The sequence below is a fragment of the Clarias gariepinus genome, chromosome 3, assembly GCF_024256425.1.
Source record: "Clarias gariepinus isolate MV-2021 ecotype Netherlands chromosome 3, CGAR_prim_01v2, whole genome shotgun sequence".
Taxonomy (NCBI): domain Eukaryota; kingdom Metazoa; phylum Chordata; class Actinopteri; order Siluriformes; family Clariidae; genus Clarias; species Clarias gariepinus.
This window is the reverse complement of record NC_071102.1, coordinates 7,941,333-7,961,346: the sequence shown is the minus strand read 5'-3', so window position 1 is coordinate 7,961,346 and position 20,014 is coordinate 7,941,333. Positions and strand designations below refer to the sequence as shown.

General features: G+C 41.2%; 1 protein-coding gene across 1 annotated transcript in view; it reads right to left on the bottom strand.

Moving 5' to 3' along the window:
* glceb (glucuronic acid epimerase b) overlaps positions 1-20,014 on the bottom strand; it is an 82,822-nt gene that overhangs the window by 24,824 nt on the left and 37,984 nt on the right. The window contains exon 2 of the mRNA XM_053492517.1: positions 5,941-6,055. The gene's annotated coding sequence lies outside the window, so the exon portion shown is untranslated. The remainder of the gene's footprint in view (positions 1-5,940; positions 6,056-20,014) is intronic.

Sequence of the window (20,014 nt, the reverse complement as noted above, 5' to 3'; positions counted from 1 at the left end):
GCCTTAAGAATTATTAGGAACACCTTTTCAAATTCTCATTAATGCAATTGTCCAAATCAACCATTTAGGCTTCAATGCATTTAGGGATGTGGTCCTGGTCAAGACAATCTCCTGAAATCCAAACTGAATGTTAGAATGGGAAACAAAGGTGATTTAAGCAATTTTGAGCGTGGCATGGTTGTTGGTGCTAGACGGGCTAGTCTGAGTATTTCACAATCTGCTCAGTTACTGGGATTTTCACGCACAACCATTTCTAGTGTTTACAAAGAATGGTGTGAAAATGGAAAAACATCCAGTTTGCAGCAGTCCTGAGGTCAGAGGAGAATGGGCCGACTGATTTAAGCTGATAGAAGAGCAACTTTGACTGAAATAACCACTCGTTACAACCGAGGTATGCGGCAAAGCATTTGTGAAGCCACAACACGCACAACCTTGAGGCGGATGGCAGCAGCAGAAGACCCCACCGGGTACCACTCATCTCCACTACAAAAAGGAAAAAGGGGGTTACAATTTGCACGAGCTCACCAAAATTGGAGAGTTGAAGACTGGAAAAATGTTGCCTGGTCTGAGTCTCTGTTGAGACATTTAAATGGTAGAGTCAGAATTTGGCGTAAACAGAATAAGAACATGAATCCATCATGCGTTGTTACTAGGGATGCACCGAAATGAAATTCTTGGCCGAAGCCGAATAATAATGAAATGCTTGGCCGAAGGCTGAATACCGAACGCGGTGTTTCGCATTTTTTTCCATTTATTTTGCCAATTTATATTAATTATTTATTAAATAGTTAAAATTTCCTTTTTTACTATTTTGTGTTGCTTTTCAGAAAAATAAATTAAACAACAAAAATACAATTTCAAAATATTTATTTAACACTGAACATTTTTTTAACATTCCAGCAGATATTATACAAACAAAGCAGAATATAACTTAAAATAAATAAATAAGTAAAATAAAAAAATATTTTTATTTGGCCATCTTTGAAGCCCCCCTTCTTGGATAGCCTATGTTAGGCCCATAACTGACTGCTGAAAAAATGTAACTCTGTATGTCTACAACAACAAATGTGCATTAAATAGTGCAAAAACTGTGAATTAGCTGCTGCTGTTGCCGTAGCCGCCGCCGTGTCTTTCTCGAACTCTGCATGATGTTCGGGGTGTCTTGATTTTAAGTGATAAATTAAACTTAAATTGCTGTACATTTTTTCTGACATGTTTGCTGCATAAAGCGCGCGCCTCTCACTCTGCGCGGGTTACTATTTGATCGAGTCATTAAAAACGTCATTGTTCTGCAAAATTTATTCGGCCTTTTTACTTATAATAATTTCGGTTGCAGAACATTCGGTGCATCGCTACTTGTTACCACTTTGCAGGCTGGTGGTGGGGGTGTAATGGTGTGGGGGATGTTTTCTTGGCACACTTTAGGCCCCTTAGTGCCAATTGAGCATCGTTTAAATCCCACGGGCTACCTGAGCATTGTTTCTGACCATGTCCATCCCTTTATGACCACCAGGTACCCATCCTCTGATGGCCACATCCAGCAGGATAATGCACCATGTCACAAAGCTCAAATCATTTCAAATTGGTTTCTTGAACATGACAATGAGTTCACTGTACTAAAATGGCCCCCACAGTCACCAGATCTCAACCCAATAGAGCATCTTTGGGATATGGTGGAACGGGAGCTTCGTGCCCTGGATGTGCATCCCACAAATCTCCATCACCTGCAAGATGCTATCCTAACAACATTTCTAAAGAATGCTTTCAGCACCTTGTTGAATCAATGCCACGTAGAATTAAGGCAGTTCTGAAGGCGAAAGGGGGTCAAACACCGTATAAGTATAGTGTTCATAATAATCTTTTAGGTGAGTGTATGTGAGTCTAAGGAAGAACCATTAAGCCTCCGCCCTCCCTGCTTGGTAGCTTTGGCTAATGGGGAGGTGCCCTAACAAAACAGGTTGCAACTGGGAAGGACTAAATGAGGAACGAAATTAAAGCACATTCTTTTTTTCCTGGACATCACGCACCTATAGTCTCACTGCAAACAAACCACACTTGAGACTGTACTCGCACCTGCTTAAACGAACTGCACCGGAGAGGACGTGGGTGCTGGTTCAATTCAATCAGACTAACAGCAGCATACGTAAGAACACCACACACAATCAATGGCAACGTTCTTACTTGGGTGAAGGCGGTAGCAGACAGACACATGTTCCTAATTACGCACATCATCTGCTTTTCCGATAGAGCTATCAACTTGGACAGGAACACTTAAAGTGAAAAAACACATTCTTCGTTTTGTCAACAAGCTCACTGCATAAGCTTTAGGCTACTCTGGGAAAATAAATTGGCAGGATCTTTAAGCGTTCATATTCTAATATTGTACTTGTCAAATATGCTTAAATGGAACGGTCACAAGTTGCTCGTGGCAGGATTTAAAAAAAAAAAAATTTTACAGGTCATTCGTTTTTTTTTGGTCCTGAGCAGCCGAGTATGAAAACACACTCCAGCCGTGCTGTATGGCCTCAGAGCGAAATGCAGTCCGAATGCCGGAGCTCAGGTGTGTCAGCACTAACTAAACCCCTGACATTTTCACTTCTGTTGCTCACCTCAGGAAGTGAATTGAGCTGAGTAAATCAGCTCCTCCGTTGCAGCTCTGAGCCTCGTTATCACTCAAACCAGACAGAGGCCAGATGAGACAACAAGCGTCAAGCTAAACGGAGAAAAGCCAAACACATTACTATTTTGAGAGTATCGGCAGCCTTGTTTATAATAGATCATCTGAGAAAATCGCTCCCATCTCCTGTTTGTTGCCAACCAGAATGACATTACCAGACTCATTAGTGAGACAAATTTAATACTGGCGGTCTTTTTGCCAACAAGAAGCTATTGCTGGTTTGTCCGCAAAGCACAAAACAGGCTATAATACCCTCTGACAACACAAAGATAATGCTCTTTTCAGTGCCTGTGTGTCACTGAGACCAATATTCATTAGAAACGCAGTAAAGATGAGCTCCCTTATCAACAAACCCATTTAATTCAACACACGCACACACACACACGCACGCAAAACTGCTAAGTCTACTACACACACACACAGTATAAATTTTTTTTTTAAAAGCCACGGGGATCAGATGTACTAGTAGAGATACGCTTAAAAAAAGCATTACGTTCGGTGAATTACTGTACAAAGGGTACATTTTAAAAATATATATTATGTAGTTAAAAACAAATGTTATAGCACATATATGTATAGCACCTAGGATTGAGCAAGTTAATAAAGTTATTGGGAATCTCTGATCAATGCCATTTATCAGTAAAGGACCTCTAGTTGACAAAGCCAATGATTTTAATGCTAAAATTAATGCACTAGCTGTGCAAGGAGCTAAACACGGTACATCGTGTAGATTTATATACTGCAACATGTACGATGTTAGAATTTGGCCCCCTCTGGTGAAAAAGTGCAACTGCAAGTGGCGTGAGGAAGAACGTTTAATCACACATTGGTGTTCCTCTAGTATGCAGATTAACCCCACTCCCAGACCACTTAATACACATCTAAAGAGGAGAGCTTTATTATTTTATAGATCATGCAATTTAATTTGTTATTAATTAATTTAATTAATTAACTGAATCGACGAGTCGAGTTACTTGTGAAAATTGTTTTTAATTTTGGAAACGCAAATCTACTACATTTTCCAGGTGTTGCAAGAGAATCGCCTCTTCTACTTTTAGGTTTATAGATGGTTGGTGCAATAGCACCTCCTACTGGACTGGAGAGTGGCACAGAAAACTGGCGTGAGAAAAAAAAAATCAGGGCTTTGTATGACATTTAAACATTTAATAACACAAGTTACACTTGTGACAATGCATATTAGATACTTTTAGCAGTTTTTAATATTTTACACTAAATGTAGCTACTTTAGAGAAAATAAAAAATAAACCTTAGTGCATCAAATTGAAGTGAAAACCTCAATACCCTAAGAGTCAACAGTCTATACCTAAACATCAGCGACAACAAAGAAAGGCGATTTTCCATTTATGTCTAAAATTACTGTCTGATTTCTCTCAAGCAGCTTGTCTCAAGATTTCTTACAGGTTTTAATATTAAAAAGTATCGGACGAAGTGATGATCTCTTTTTATTCAGGCCTTCACACTGTAGTCGGTGGTACCGTACCATGCGCCCAGACAAAGGGCTTTTAGAAATTAGTCAATTTTAGACCACATAATACAATAGTTGTAAGTTTGGGTTATCATAGTTTTTTTAAAGTGACTTGATTCTGCATTAAACTAATCCTTTGATTCACCAAATTAAATCGACTATAAAAAGCTAAATCAATCGGCTCTATTTAAAAAACAGTAACATGTATAACAAGAAACTTGTATAACAAGAATCTTACCTTTCGTAAGACAAGTCAAGTGTCTGCCAGTTGAGCTGAACCATTTCACAATCACGACCGATAGTTTCTTAGCCCAGATAAAAAAAGAATAAGTGGTGATTGTGAAAGCAGTCAGCCCCGAGAGGGCTTGTGTTACAGCGATTGTGAATACGAGTATGAGACTTTTAAGCCTTCCGCTTTGCTTTGCGCATAATCATACCCTTAACCGTCATCAAATTGCTGTAATGCACACTTTCAAGTGGCGAAGTCCGTTTATACAAGGGGTCAAAAATAACATTATACAATAGTGTTTAATAAAATAAACAATAGGCTTTAGTTATAAGCAACACAACAGAAATAAATGCGTGTAGAGAAACAGCAGCATTCAGACCAACAGTTATGTCGGTTTAAAGCCTGGCGTATGATTGCACAATTTGGTTAACGTGATGCGTTACAGAGCTGCACATACATCACTGATTTTACAGCGGCTTTTAAATAATCCGAATAAAATTTCAGTCTGCATCGTTGTCTTCTTCTTCTTCTTTAAAAAAGCTTTCTTCGCATTAGCGGCATGGCTCTCGATCAACTTCGTGTAAATGCCAGTAGAGTGTCGGCACGGCTTTCCATTAAGACTGAAAAACTTCACTTTTCACTCTTTCAATGCTCTTAATGATGGCACGGTGCTTGAGCTGATGTCATGGTGACAAAACAGCCAAAAAAGCTCTAAAATCATCAGTTCCTTCATCCCAGAGCGGAAGATGCTCTATGGCTGGAACTCAACTGATGTTGCTAGCAAAGAACCGACGACCCACAAAACAATCATGAGGTGTTGGGGGAAAGAAAAAAATAAAATTAGTAATGCGAAATGAAACATAGTCAAGCATCTCCTCAAGCGGCGGGAGGACGGAGAAAATTATTTTGAAGTGAACGCCGCTCATCCAATTCATCAAGAGTCAGGGGATTAGGACTGTTATTAGCGAAAAGCTTAGAATATTATGGCCTGGGAGGGAGATTAAACACATTTCTCATCAATCGGAGATGAGAGGGAAACAAACAGTCCGATGAAGGAGACGTTACCGATTCGTGAACGTTTTAATCGGAATTGCGGTTTATTTCCGAGCTGAGAAGTGGATTCCAGCGCGAGGACGTTTCCTAGCCACGGAAAACACGCACAGCTGGAGAGGAAGGCTTGGGAATGGAAGAGGCGATTCATAATGGTTTCCTATGGATGACATGCTGGAGCTGCAGGGAGTGTAAGGATTATGCTTTAATCATACCAAGCTGCACAGCACACACGCACTCGCGTACGCACTCGCACCATGAGGCTCTTCTGACAAAGTGCCAAGCTGTGCACTAATGAACAGTGCTTTTAGCTCCTATCGCTTTTTCCTCTCTCATTTTTTTCCCTTTGGGGAAATCTACCAAAGTCTATAAAGATTAAGAGATATGGAGGATTGAAACTGCAAGCAGAAGTCATCCGTCTTTCTTCGTAGGCTATATGAGAAACTCTTAACTGCACAGTGCACAGAACAGACAGTGTGTGTGTGTGTGGCTTCTTACCCTGGTCCATTCACAAGAGAATGTGTGTGTGAGCGGTCATCTCTTGTGCCCTGTGCTTCAGGCTTCTTGGTTAGTCCATCTGGACGAGTGCTCGAGTGTGCGTCCCCCTTTCAACCTGCAACGGAGAGAACCCTGGTCATCACAGCGGAAATGCATCGATTCACTTTTGCACGAGAACTCGGCTGTAATAAACAGTATGAAAGCACAACTTTTCCGAGCAATTGCACAGGTAATATGTGGACCTCACAACTTTATAACTTCTAGGTGGCTTAGTGCTTAGCACTGTCGCTTTGCACCTCCAGGTCCTGGGTTTGATTATCGAATTAAGTCAGTGTACATGGAGTTTCCATGTTCTCCCCGTGCTTGGTGGGTTTCCTCTGGGTTCTCCGGTTTCCTCCCACAGTCCAAAGACATGCAGATTAAGCTAATTGGCGTTCCCAAATTGCCTGTAGTGTGTGAATTTGCATGTGATTGTTGTCCTACCTCAATCGTACAATATAGGAATAAATTGGCCTTCATGGTGCCTTGTTGGACAACCGAGGCTCCTCAATGGATGGATGGATGGAATTATAACTTGTATAACTTTTGAAATATTACAGTATATTCTGCAACATTGTTTTTTTTCCTATTGAAAATCAGTTAATTAATTATTTAATACTGTAATATTTTCATGCTACCCTTTTTTTTCCACCTTGACCACATACCACACATACTGGATACTATATCTAGTATTCTTTTCCTTCACTTAATTTTTCATATAATATCAATATTTAATAAGCACATAACGCAGAAGAACAAAAAAATAACTGTAAGCCTTTAAACAAAGGTCTATTTTTGTTTTTTCGTGATTTCTCAGATTCAGGATATGTTTCCTGTGGGTGTTCTGAGCACTTGCGGCACCGAGAAAAGAAACAAGAGGGAAGTTTTTTAAAATAAATAAATAAATAAAAATCTGATTGTTTCCTCGATTTAATTTCTTCTAAAGTACATCACCAGTACAACACTGAACCACGCACACGGCAGGAATTGTAGCTCGTCTAAATGTCGTGTTGACGTTAATCTGGCTGCGATATGGACGTCGGGTTGTTTTCGAGAACGGAAAATACTTTGATGAAATGACGTGAGAACAATGTCGACTATACGATGATGGGATAACGGATGCACCCAACACAATACTGATGGGTTTTGCCAATCATGTGACAATGCTCTTCTGGAAAAGAACCGTTCCTCTAAGCCTTCACGTCATAAAATAACCGGCTGTTGTTGTTGTTCTTACTCAATTACCCAATTCCATGTGTTATATCATAGTTGTGAAATCTTTGATATTGCGCTAGCATGTAGAAAATAAATCGCAACTTTGAATTAGAAGGCCTGTCCAAATTTTTGTCTCTTTTTGGTACTTAGTTCCTAAGTAAGTAGTAAATAAATCACAAACTTGTTTCCCCCCAGCTGTAATAACTGCGCACAGATTTTAATACCAGTTTTCTTTCTCATGCTAAAGACCCTGAGCAGGAGCGATGGCGCGACTTAACATCCAGGCATATTGACTCGGAGGCCTTGAATAGCTCATAATCTATAGCGCAGAAACAAATACATATGTGTAATTGTGTCTATGATGAATTTACAGGCTCGCCGACAGCCAGATCATTAAATGTGCTGATGATCCATCAATCACAATCTCCCGGGCCCAGCTGAGCCTCTTCAGCCAGCAATTAATCTCCGACATATAACCTTCAACCGGCACCCGCGGAGAGAGCTGGTTTATCAAAACAGTGCCCTAAATCTCCAAGCATAATGTGTGTGTGTGTGTGTTTAACAAATAAATTGCATTTATTGACTTTTTGACAAAGTACTTGAGGTAAATCAGGTATTAGAAAAAGTACAAGACTGTGTCAGATATAAGGCATGGCAATTAGGGAAGCGTTATAGCACATGAAATATGTGGCAATAGGTTTATGATCTCACACACACACACACACAGAGACAAGCAGATGGTTCGGATCAACTGTCAGGAAAGTAATAAAGAGAAAAAAAACTATAATATCTAAACTGAGTGGCAACATAACGTCAAGATAAAGTCCCTACATACACACGAGCACACACACACATGGGGTCCACACACAAGTCCAAAATGCTACCCAAGGGCGTCTTGATCTCCCTGTTCTAATTAGATCATTACATCCGGCACCATACCGGTCATGACATCACATTTACCCAACAATTTGATTCCTGCGCATAACTTTTTTTAATTGGGGTATTTTACATTACACCCCCCCCCCCCCCCCAAGCCATGCCGTGTCGTGTGTTCGTTTTTTTCTTAATTTACCTTGAACCGGCAGCCTTTCATTAAATTCTGTTGAACCAGTTTTGCGTGATCCCGTGACCCAAATACAGACATTTTTCTGGTTTCAGATCCTCCAATGTATAAAATATATGTATACAGACAAAAACAAATCTTGTGATCAGCACTAAACGGGTCTGTTTTAAGCTTTAAACGGTGCATTTTATCGCTGGATTACAGAAGCTATAAATCATAAATGATTCTAAATGTCATCACTAAATGAAGTGCTTTCAAAGCCTCACAGAACTGAAATTCACAGAGCTCGACCTGCACTGATGACTGCTTTAATCACCCTCTGTCCTTCCTGTTTTATCACCCAAATTACAGCTGGCCGCTGACGTGATCACGGGTATTTAGGCATTCCTGCAGGCTGCTCTTATTAGGTAAGCTCTGGAACTGCGGGATGAACAAAGAGAAGGAGGGGGCGGGACAATTACTTGAAGAGCGTGGCATTAACCAGGCTCAGCTGTCTTCAGTAGATCACAGGAGCGTAAGCTCTTTTCACCTTTGTGCCACTTGGAGAGTCCCCGGGCTGCGGTTATGAGACGAGGTGTTTAACGTGGAGTTAAACCACGGCTCAGGGTTGAGGAAGCGGTGACGTTGTGTGCGCTGCGCGAATGCTCCGACATTAAGGAGCTTGGCTGGGAAATTGAAGGTCATTTTTATACTGGTGGAAAGTAATGCAAACAACCAGTCCTCTGTCCTCTTAAACAGTGGTCCGGAACTCAATCAGGTGTGTAAACAACACTACGAGATATGGTCGAAAGTATGCAGACATCAAATCATCATCATTGCACCCATATGTGCTTGTGGAACATCCCATTTTACCCCATCATATTTTGCAATTATGACCACCATTCTTCTGGGAAGGCTTTCCAACAGATTTTGGAACGAGATTGTGGTGATTTGTGTTCATTAAGCCACAAGAGCCACAAGTGAGAAGGCCTGGGGTGCACTTGGTGCTTAAATTAGCCCAAAGGTGTTCAGTAGGTTTGAGGTCAGAGCTTTTGAGTCCAACACTGACCTTAGCAAGTCCTGTCTTTACACAAAGTCCTGTCTTTACCGGGCTCACAACAAGTACAGTTATACTTGAGCAAGTCTGAAAGTGGCGTTGCAACAATAACCCCTGTCAAAAAGCTATATAAATAAATTGAATTGACCAGAACTTTTTGATCAAGTGTATGGAAATTGGAGCACTACAGCATACAAAGACGTTTTAGACAAACTGTGTGGCAACAGCTGAGAAATAAACACATGGGTGTAATGGTGAGGCGTCCACAAACCTTTACCATATCATGAAGATTTTAAAATATTTTGAGAGTGTTCAAAGGAGGTGAAGAGGCGGGTACAGGCAGTTTGGAATGGGTGGAGAAAAGTGTCAGGTGTGTTGTGCGATAGAGTATCAGCGAGAATGAAAGGAAAGGTGTACAGGACAGTAGTGAGACCAGCAATGCTCTACAGCTTAGAGACAGTGGCACTGAAGAAAAGACAGGAGGCAGAGCTGGAGGTAGCAGAGATGAAGATGCTGAGGCTCTCTTTGGGAGTGACAAGGATGGATAGGATCAAGAATGAGTTCATCAGAGCAACAACCCATGTTAGATATTTTGGAGATACAGTAAAGTCAGAGAGGCCAGATTGAGGTGGTTTGGACATGTTCGGAGGAGAGATTGTGAATATATCGGTAGAAGCATGCTGAGGTTTGAACTGCCAGGCAGGAGGTCTAGAGGAAGACCAAAGAGGAGATTTATGGATGCAGTGAGAGAGGACATAAAGTTAGTTGGTGTGAGAGAAGAGGATACAGAGGATAGGGTTAGATTGAGGCAAATGATTCGCTGTGGCGACCCCTGAAAGGGAACAGCCGAAAGACAAAAAAGAAGTAGATTTTAAAATATTTTCATTCAATAGTTTAATTTGTTCAGGTTTCTTGTCTTCTTATACAGTACACTGGTCAGCCACAAAACAAACACGTGTAAACTGGTTAGAAGCTCATGGACACCCAAACCTCATTTATTCCTGGGAGAAGCAAAGGCCGGTATGTCTGGTCCGATTCCGCAGAAAAGCCAATGCAGCACAAACTGCTAAAAGAAAGTTGATGGTGGCCATGACAGAAAGGCACCGGAAAACCCAGTGAATACCCAGGAATACTCAGTTTAAGGTTTTGACTTGGCCTCCAAATTCAACTCAAACTCAGATCAAGCATCTGCAAGGCGTCTTAGACAAACAAGTCTGATTTATGAAGGCTCCACCTTGCAACTTGCAGCAATTACAGGATCGGCCGCTCGCTGGATATGGGAGTTCACCTTCGGTTTGTAGAGTCATGTCTCAAGGGGCCCGAACAATCTACACAATATTGGGCTTAATATTTTGGGGCTTTATTGTTTTCGATGCAATGGCTACACATCTGCGGATGTTCCTGCACGAGCATCCAAAAGCCCTGGGAAAAAAAATAAATAATATAATAATAATGTTAGTCTTTTGGCTGCTCCCATCGAATGGTCCGCCACAGCAAACAATCTGATCCGCACGACAAATTGGCACAGGTTTTACACCGGATGCCCTTCCTGATGCAACCCTCCCATTTTATCCGGGCTTGGGACTGGCACTGCATGCAGTGGCTGGGGTTTGGGCATTAGGTGGGAATTGAACCCGGGCTTTCCGCACAGCGGGCAAGAAACCTACTACAGAGTAATAATTATAATAATAATAAAAGCAGCAACTCTATGAACTTAGCCCTTGCCATTTTGCAAACCTGTGTGCAGAAACGTAAAGCAATTGCGCACTCGATCCAGAGTTCAGAACTAAATCTTTTATGTAGAAGCAAACAGACTCATATAAAAGGAGATGCTAAAGCCACCCACCATCACGCCATTCAGAGTGATCAATAGTACAAAAATATCCTGTTTGCAAGCAAGAGCTCTCCTTTACTCCACTTCGTGTTCTTTAAAAAAAACTAAAAAAGAGAGCCAGTGAGGCTCAGATACTGTTAGAATTGACCAGAAATACCAACATAGCAAGAAAAAGATACAACAGAGGCAAGTCGGAACAAAAAAAAAAAAAAAAAAAAAACGTGTGTGAGCTCAGTGGCATTGCTCGCGTGGCAATTCTCTGAGGAGAGCTAGCTCTGGTATGTACATCTGGAGGAACTGAGGGAGTTGAAATGGTGCTATAAGGCAGCTATTGTGCACTAACAGGACTGAGCATGTTGTAATGATCAAAGTCAGGACACATGGAGGAGATGACCTCTAAAAGAACAACAAACACCACAGACATTTAAGAGATACAGATAAAAAAAAAAAAAAAAAAACCTACTAAGACCCAAATCTAGTAAAAAAAACATCTGGAGAATGCGGTGTCGAAGACGCTTGTCTGCAGAGAGACTGCGAAGACGTGTGTGACGTAGGGCATCTGTTTCACAGCTGCATTCATGTTCCTCACACCATCTGTGCTAACTATGGCGACTTTGTTTCCAGTACTTCGCTAAATCCAGAAAGCCTTCAACACTGTGACTCAGGTTTTCATTACAGTCGCAGCGAGTGTGTAAAATTCACAGACACTACATGCATGGGCTAAATGCATCAACATATCGCCCGTTTTACCGCCGTAATTAATAGTTTATATTTAATCGACTTCTTGTAGAAAATTAACGCAGCACCACGCTGACTTCAAACGCGGATGCTCCTCTATGCTACGCGTGCTCTAAATTATTCACACAGGGCAGCATCCTACCGTAAGTGGTAGGAGGTCATCATTTGCTGTTTAGAAGTTTGGTTACAACTCTAATTCTGATTAATAATACAAAAATTATTTGGGATATTTGTAAAATTGTGATATGGACAGAATTGCAATACAAACAATCAGCACTTAGGTATCGTGATATGGTATTGGCTGGTCCCTGGGGATTCCCATCAGCAATATTCACATTTAATATGTTAAGGAGCATTCGTAAGCAAGTTAAGTCTTTTGTCACTTATGGTATAGATAATGAATATATATGATGAATGATATAATAATTAAAACATAATGACAGAGATGAGGGACTGTGTTTGGTAAGCGATGGAAAAGTGCAGGGCTCACACCTTAACGATCAGTTCATCCACCGTTGGCGGTTTGCAAGCAATAGTATACACGGTGTTTCTGATGCACTTGGTACGCATCCCATTAGACAGTGACACTGTTTTGTTAAGCGTCACGCGTACTTTGATAGCAGGTAAGCAAAAACAAACACTGTCCAACGGACCAAACTTGAGAATAAGTGCTGTATTGACAGGATCTTATTTTCGCCTTTATAGCTTGATATATGATATGAAAGAGGCTACACGCATCACATGACTAAACACTTGACACCAGTTTTCCTTTTACACTGATCTCATTCTGCCTCGGTGACCACCTCTACTGGCAGGTTACTGTACTCCCCTGTTCCTTTTGACCCTAGCAGTGAGGCATAATGAAGGTGCAACAGTCACAGGCTTACGGCATAAAAGATCCTGACGGATTCGAAGCACTAAGGATCCTTTCTTAAGGAGACTCCTTGTATAAATGTGAACTTTCCTACAGTTTCTAATAGAGCAATTTTTAACACAATACCTTTTGTTACTACTGTGTGTGTGTGTAATTTGGTAGCAGTTTATTTTATTTCTTGCCCCACACCGCACATATTCAACTTGCAGCAGAGCCCCAGGGGGTGGACTGCCTGTTTTACACGTATACGTGTTTAAAACAATATACGTATCACACCGGATTACATCATCTGACACTGTGTTGTATCGCAGCACTCCATTGGGACCGGCCTGTCAAAGGCAACCAGACAGAGATCAAGAGGAGACAAACAGGCTTACTTACACAAACACGAAAGAGAAAAAGGAAAAAGGAGGAAAAACAGCCGCAATAAAACATGTTTACAGGCGATGTGGATTGAGCTGTTCCGTGCAGGGACATCCCTCCTGCAGGATAAACATCTCATTCTGACTCCCTGTTGTGCCATCTGGACCAGGTCCAATACACACATCGCAAGCATACCTCCATCCATATGTCTACGCAGACTGAGTCTTGAATCAAAGCTGTGTTTAAAAAAATAAATAAATAAAATTATTTTCAAACCATAGTCCTCACTCTTTTGATTCAAGAACAGCATCAATGGCCCGGCAACCAATAAGCATTAGGAAGATTTTAAAAGTAAAACATCTATTCCAAAAAAAAACGGATAATATTATGCATTAATTTATTCTCACTCATCGTCTACACCGCTTTATCCTGTATAGGAACGAAGACAACGACTAACATTATTAAATGATCTGTTATTGAACAGAAGATGACCGAGATCCACATCAGGTCATGAGATTATTATTTGTTTTTCAGTCCTGTCTGTTTTTATCATTAAAGCAGGAAATCTCAGAATCACACACTGCTCCTTCAGCTTTACACAGAAAGAAGAACACAAGACAACATTTACAGCTCAACAACAACAACAAAGCTAAACTTTCCTCCTCTAAACTCATCACATCACCTAACACATTCAGGAAAAATCCACTTAATCCATTGAATTTCCATCAAAAGTTTACATGGATAATATTAACCCGTTAAATAGATCATCAACCGATATAAAAGCAGCTAATGACTGAGATGAAGGATTCGACATACAATGAAAACTGACTTTCTGGATGCATTCTGCTGCTTGACTGTTTGCCAGACATACACTGTACTGTATTTACAATATACGGCAAGTACCTGGACTTATGAACATTCGAGTTACGAACTCCCACATATACGAACGGACTGAGAATCTATGAACATTCATAGATGTGGAAAAAATTAATAATAATAATAATAATAATGACACTGCATTACATCAGATACCAACATTTACAATTATATACAATATTTTCAGTGTGTGAGTGAATTTATAAAACGTCGACAGTATGGTATAATGTGTGCCTCACTGGTTTCAATTAATCAGATTTATAGAAAATGGCGGTCCTGTAAAGCTGTCTTGATGGTAAATAATCCTAATTTAGGAGCATCCTCAACAAGACAGTTCACAGTCCAATACAGCTCTAAGACAAAATGTCATCTATTCAAGCACGGTCAATCCCTAATCTTTTCAATCCCCCCACGTCACCAGGATTTCTTTCGCGATTTGGCTACATGATTTAGATACGTGATTTGGCTATTTGTGTTGGTAAAGGTATGTAAAATTCACTTTGTCTAACTTACAAACGGATCCGACTTACAAACATGCTCGTTGAATGGAACTATTTCATAAGTCGGAGACTTACAGTATCCGTCCAATTACTTACTGTATCAATTTTAATGATGTACTCTGCCACAAAGGAACTTTAAAGAAATAAATTCAGGATATAAATAACTAACCCTATCTAGTAGAATAAGTTATATAATTGTGTGTTTGGTTGATTTAGAGGTATAGCGATTCTTTTATGTGGCAACTTACATATCACCACACTTATTTTTTTTTTTCATAAAAAAGTTTGTATTTAAAGAGGTAAAATGCTTTAATTTAATAGGGGTAAAATTATACCCCAGTTGGCCTAACTCAAAGATTCACACATTGGCCGGCAGCATTGCATCCCGCGCGGTAGAAACTAAATATTTCAGTTTGCTTAAAAATTAGTAGAATAATTTTTTTTATTATGAATTAAAGTAATTTCGAACTTGAATTTTAAAAAGCAACATGCATACAGAATCACAAAGACGGATAGAATTGGCACTTAGATATCATAATATTGCTAAAGTGGTCCCACTCCTAACCAGGCTTGGAAAAATAAAAAGCCTTGCATGTCTGACCTTAGTCTTTCTTTTCACCTTCAAAGATACAAGTGATGCCCACCCATCACCAGGCGAGGTAAGTGGGCATGAAAGAACAACAACAGGTTGCACACACACTCACAAGCCTATCTGTGAGTACATGGACGTAAAAGATCGTTTTGTGAGTAGAAAAAAAAAAGCATGTCGCACAGTCAGATGCTAGTCCCCAGTCGTGTTGATTGCTGTCATGTGATGGGGACAGTGAGCTGGTGGGTGAAAACTGGCAAACGTCCAAATTAGAAGAAAATCGTGTAAACAGACATTAAAAAGTTCAGTAGTAGCATAATTCAATTCGAAATGCTGGCAAGCGCTCGCATGACTAATACACAGCGGTTATTTTCGTTCAAGACCTTGGCTATTTCACTCCAAGTGTGCCAGTGAGTCTGGAGAAACTCCACACGATGGACTAAATCAGTAACCTAGCCTGTCCTCTTAATCCAAGTAAGATTAAGAGACAAGTGTCCTCCTACGAGCCTACTTGTAAGTAAAGATGTCCTCGGCGTCTCCGATACTCCAGGGCAGATAAACGCATTCGCGACGAACCGTCCCGCACTCCATCATTCAATTTCTGTCTTCCAGAGCATTAAAGATTCATACGAGTGTTTCGAATACAACCGAGACGAGGATCGCGAGAGCTATTCCTGCGGCTGAAAAAAGAGCCAGGGAGAAAGAGAGAAAGTGAGCAGCTCGATGCTGCTGTAAAACTTGATTAGCCACGAGTCAGAGAATACTTGCAGACAGACAGGCGACTGTGTAATGCATTAAAGTCTATATGCACGCATAATGACCACGAAGACACAAGGCCTGGCTAAAACTCCCAAAAGCACATCACTTCTATTAATGATTATAGAAGATGAAATAAATAAATGGGATCGAGATGCATGAGTGGGGAGGAAATAAAAGAAAAAAAAAATGCTGACCTCGTAGTGTCCGACAATGAACAGCATTTCTTCACATCAATCCTGCAACAAATGACGTCGGAGAGGAGAAAGTGTCTCTTTCTCGGCTTATTTCAATTTTGCATAAAATATGACCCCATTAAAAATAGATGTGCACTTGAAAGGAAAAAGCATTCTGTCTCATTCTTGATTTATAGCTCTGCCAGATAACGGCGCTGGGAGAACGGTCGGGCGAAGAACGTCTTAATGGAGATGCCGCTTTTTTTTCTTTTTTTTTCTCTCAACAAATCCGAGCTAAAATTAGGACGACTTTGTCAGGACTTGACTTCCCGTCGACCTGCCCCAGGTTGAAGCTGGATTTGTATCTTCTTGCATAAGACAAGCTGAATCTACGCTCCAGGTGGAAAAAATTTAAATAAAAACTCACATCCCCAAGGGTCGCTTTATCAAAAAAAAAAAAAGCACAAAAAAGGTGTGATAAAGCATGTAACAGTTTCTGAGTAACTGCATTTGGCTGCAACAATAAACTCTGTTGCTCCTCTTTAGAAAATTCACACAACAGCTGACAGAAACACTAGACTACACAGAGCAAATGTAAAAATGGAAGAAGAAACAAAAACATCACTTTTTTTTTTTTACATTTTTCAAACAATTACATGGCACAGACTCAAGTGCTGATGAAGTTGTTGGAGTTTCTTTATCGACGCGCCTTAAAAGCTACAGAGATGTGGAAGGAGGAGGAGAAAAAAAAAAAAAAAAAAGCTTTTTGTTAGATCCCAGATGGATGTCTTAAAGGCCGCTTAAACAATTTGGTCATAAAAGTGGACTCGATGATGTGTGTTCGCCTCTGACCCCAGAAAAGCTTTCTTCCCTGGTCACGGTGAACTACGAGAACAAAAAGAGAGCTGAAAGGGCGTATATTTAGTGGTCCAGGAGATGCAGCGAGCTTTGGAGCAACTCTCGTAATTCTGAGGCGGTGTTCGCACCTCGCCTTAACACTAAATCTGTATCTATCCATTCTTAAAACCAACATACCACACCTTGTACTGATGAGCCCTCGTGCGGTGACTGAGCCGTGCATACCTTAAACCATCGCTTGCTTTGTTCTTCAGTGCAACATGCTGGTGAATCTTATCCTCAACCTCAAACAATGACAACACGTGAACCGTAATAAAAAATAAACTGCAAAAAGAAGCAAAATAGCTTAAAGTCATGTACAGGATGAGTACATGTAAAGTACCTGGCTTCCTCTTGGTCCTGGAGAGCTTTAAAGACATTATGTATTGTGTTTAGGAAGCCATTCGGGATTTGGTTTACCCTCGGGTCTGATGTTACCATAAACAGCCATGAAGCATGGAGTGCGGTAGTGTTGTTATGGAAATATGTACGTGCATAGTGGCTCAAGCGGGATATTTTTGTATTATGGGAATAAATGAGTCCAAGTTATTCATGCTATTAGATGGAAATGTCAGCTCGGTGATCCATTTTATGGATCTTATCTTGTAATAGATCTTGAGGTAGTTTGGTTAAAATGTTTGGTCTCTTCAAAATCCCCAACCCACCAAGTCACCGTTGGGCCGTTGAGTAAGGTCGCTTAACCCTCAATTGCCAAATGACAATTGTTCTCTTGATTCTGCTTTGAGAAAGTGTTCATTTTCTATCGCCGCAGCTGTGATATCAGTCCTACATGCAAGGCAAATCACAGTTGAATACACTTTTGTCTTTCGGCTGTTCCCTTTCAGGGGTCGCCACAGTGAATAATTTGCCTCCATCCAACCCCATCATTCGCATCCTCTTCTCTCACACCCACCCACTTCATGTCCTCCCTCACCGCATCCACAAATCTCCTCCTTGGTCTTCCCCTAGACCTCCTTAGCATCCTTCTACCAATATGCCCACAGTCTCCACAGTTAAATACACTACTAGTGATTGGTGCTGTAAATTAATAAAACATTATTAATAATTAATAAAACAGTCTTAAAATCCAGTCAAGATACATGAGGCCAGCCTGACTGCACCTTTTCGAACAGCTGCGGAATAGCACTCTCAGCGGAATCCGCCACTTCCACTTGCGTGAGCTCAACGCAAGATGCCCACGATCTGTTAGTTTCGCTATGATTGATACAGCATGGCTATTAACCAGCTCTCTAGACTCCAGGCTACGGATGGCTGTAGCATCACCCGGGAATCTCAATCTCCAGGAGCTGTTTCCATGGCAACATGCATATGGCAGGTCCTTGTATGGTGGACACTCCACATGGACCCATTGTAGAAATCTGTTTAATCGTTAATGTGGTGAAGTGTTCTCTGAGGAGGTGTTCGTTAAGCACTCTTGGACAGAGTCTCCGGCGTCAACGTTTTGTAACAATCAGTGCGGTTTTCTGATGGGAGAAAGTTTTCACAGTTTCTCAGTCAAATAAAAAGCTGCAATTTTTTTGTCTCGCCAACTTCAAGAACACAGAGAGAGAGAACGAGAGAGAGAGAGAACAAGAGATAGGCTGGTGACGGAATGGGAGAGAGGAAGAGAGAGAGAGACTTGTGACGGAATGTCGTGGTACAACAGGAATAAAACATTCCAGACACACTGTTCAAGGGACACTAGTGGAGTTTGGGATCATACTGGCATCGCAGCACCTGCAACTGGTTATTTCTCCCAGTTCTGCTCCAGAGATCTGCCTGAGAGCTTTGCAAAGATGGCTGCCGAGTAGACAGACTTTACTACAGAGACTCAGATGGGTCTCGTGTCTCCCATGCAATATGCAAATAAGGTAACTAGCAAGACTGTGTGTGGGAGTCAGCCAGCTGTCAGTAAGCAGGAATAGGATCACTAGAGATTCTTATTGTATGAAAGTCATTCGTTTCTCCCCTCCCCTATAAGTCCCTTCACTGTTCGGGGTTTTGTCTCTCGCTGGAATAATTTAAAGTCCTTTCAGTCTGTGGGCATTTACTTTCTGCCTAATGCGTTGCGCTTCCACCTGCCAGATACGCGCATGACCTGCGCAAGTGCTAGACTGATCCGTCCGTGTTTCGACAGCAAGCCGTGCTTTTATAACGCCGACAAAAGCTGTCTGAGAAAAAGCATGTTAATGCGGGGTATAATCAGGGCATGGAGCTCAGCTGCACATTTTATAACACTTCTCCAAAATTCTTTGCATATAATTCCAGTGCTCCATCTTGCTCACACAGCACACTACCAGTTATTAGTTACTCTTTCTTTTTTTTCCTTCCCTTAATAGACATCATTTTATTATGCTGCACTTAATGTTAATCTTCCAATTGCTAACATTCGAAATTGGACCGACTGTAAGCTCTGATCTTGCATGGGGGATTTTAGCCTGCTGACTTCAGCAGCGCTTGCACCATTCCGGAGTACTTTAATGCCCATGATGGCTCGGTGTCTTTATCAATGCGTCATCCCTTTCATGCTCAGCGGGTCGGAGGCACGATACTGCTACATCTGCACAGCACCCTCGCCAGAGTGCAAAATGCAAAAAGCACAAGGTAAAGAAACGGGCATGCCCGCCCTCGAAGAGGAGCCGAAAGACGCTTTTATAGCTTCAAAGTGGAGCCAAAAGCTACAAATATCTACAATTCATATATACACCAAAAAAAAAGGTGCAACAGAAAACTAACCAGAGAACTGCTTCCCCCACATACTGTATTGTAGAAGCTACATCTTCAATTCCTGTGGAGCATTAACGAATACCTCGTATGCTCCACTCAAGTCGATGCAAATGATGTCTTTTAAAAGGAACTCCTAACTAGGCCACCTAAGAAGCCCCCGCTCTGGGCTGTAGAACACGGTCGGCTCTAAGGGAGGGGGTTCAGAGAGCGAGAGAGAGCTGACCTGTCGGAGTCACCCCGGCTTGGATTAAAATCAACACCCTGGAGCTTGCACTCTTAAAAGGGAAGGAGTTGAAAGCTTGATCTGGACGTGCTGCATGTTCTGGCGCACAGATAAAGACGACGAGGGGAAAGGGCAGGGTTTCAAAGCCCAGTCGTTTCCTTTGGCGAA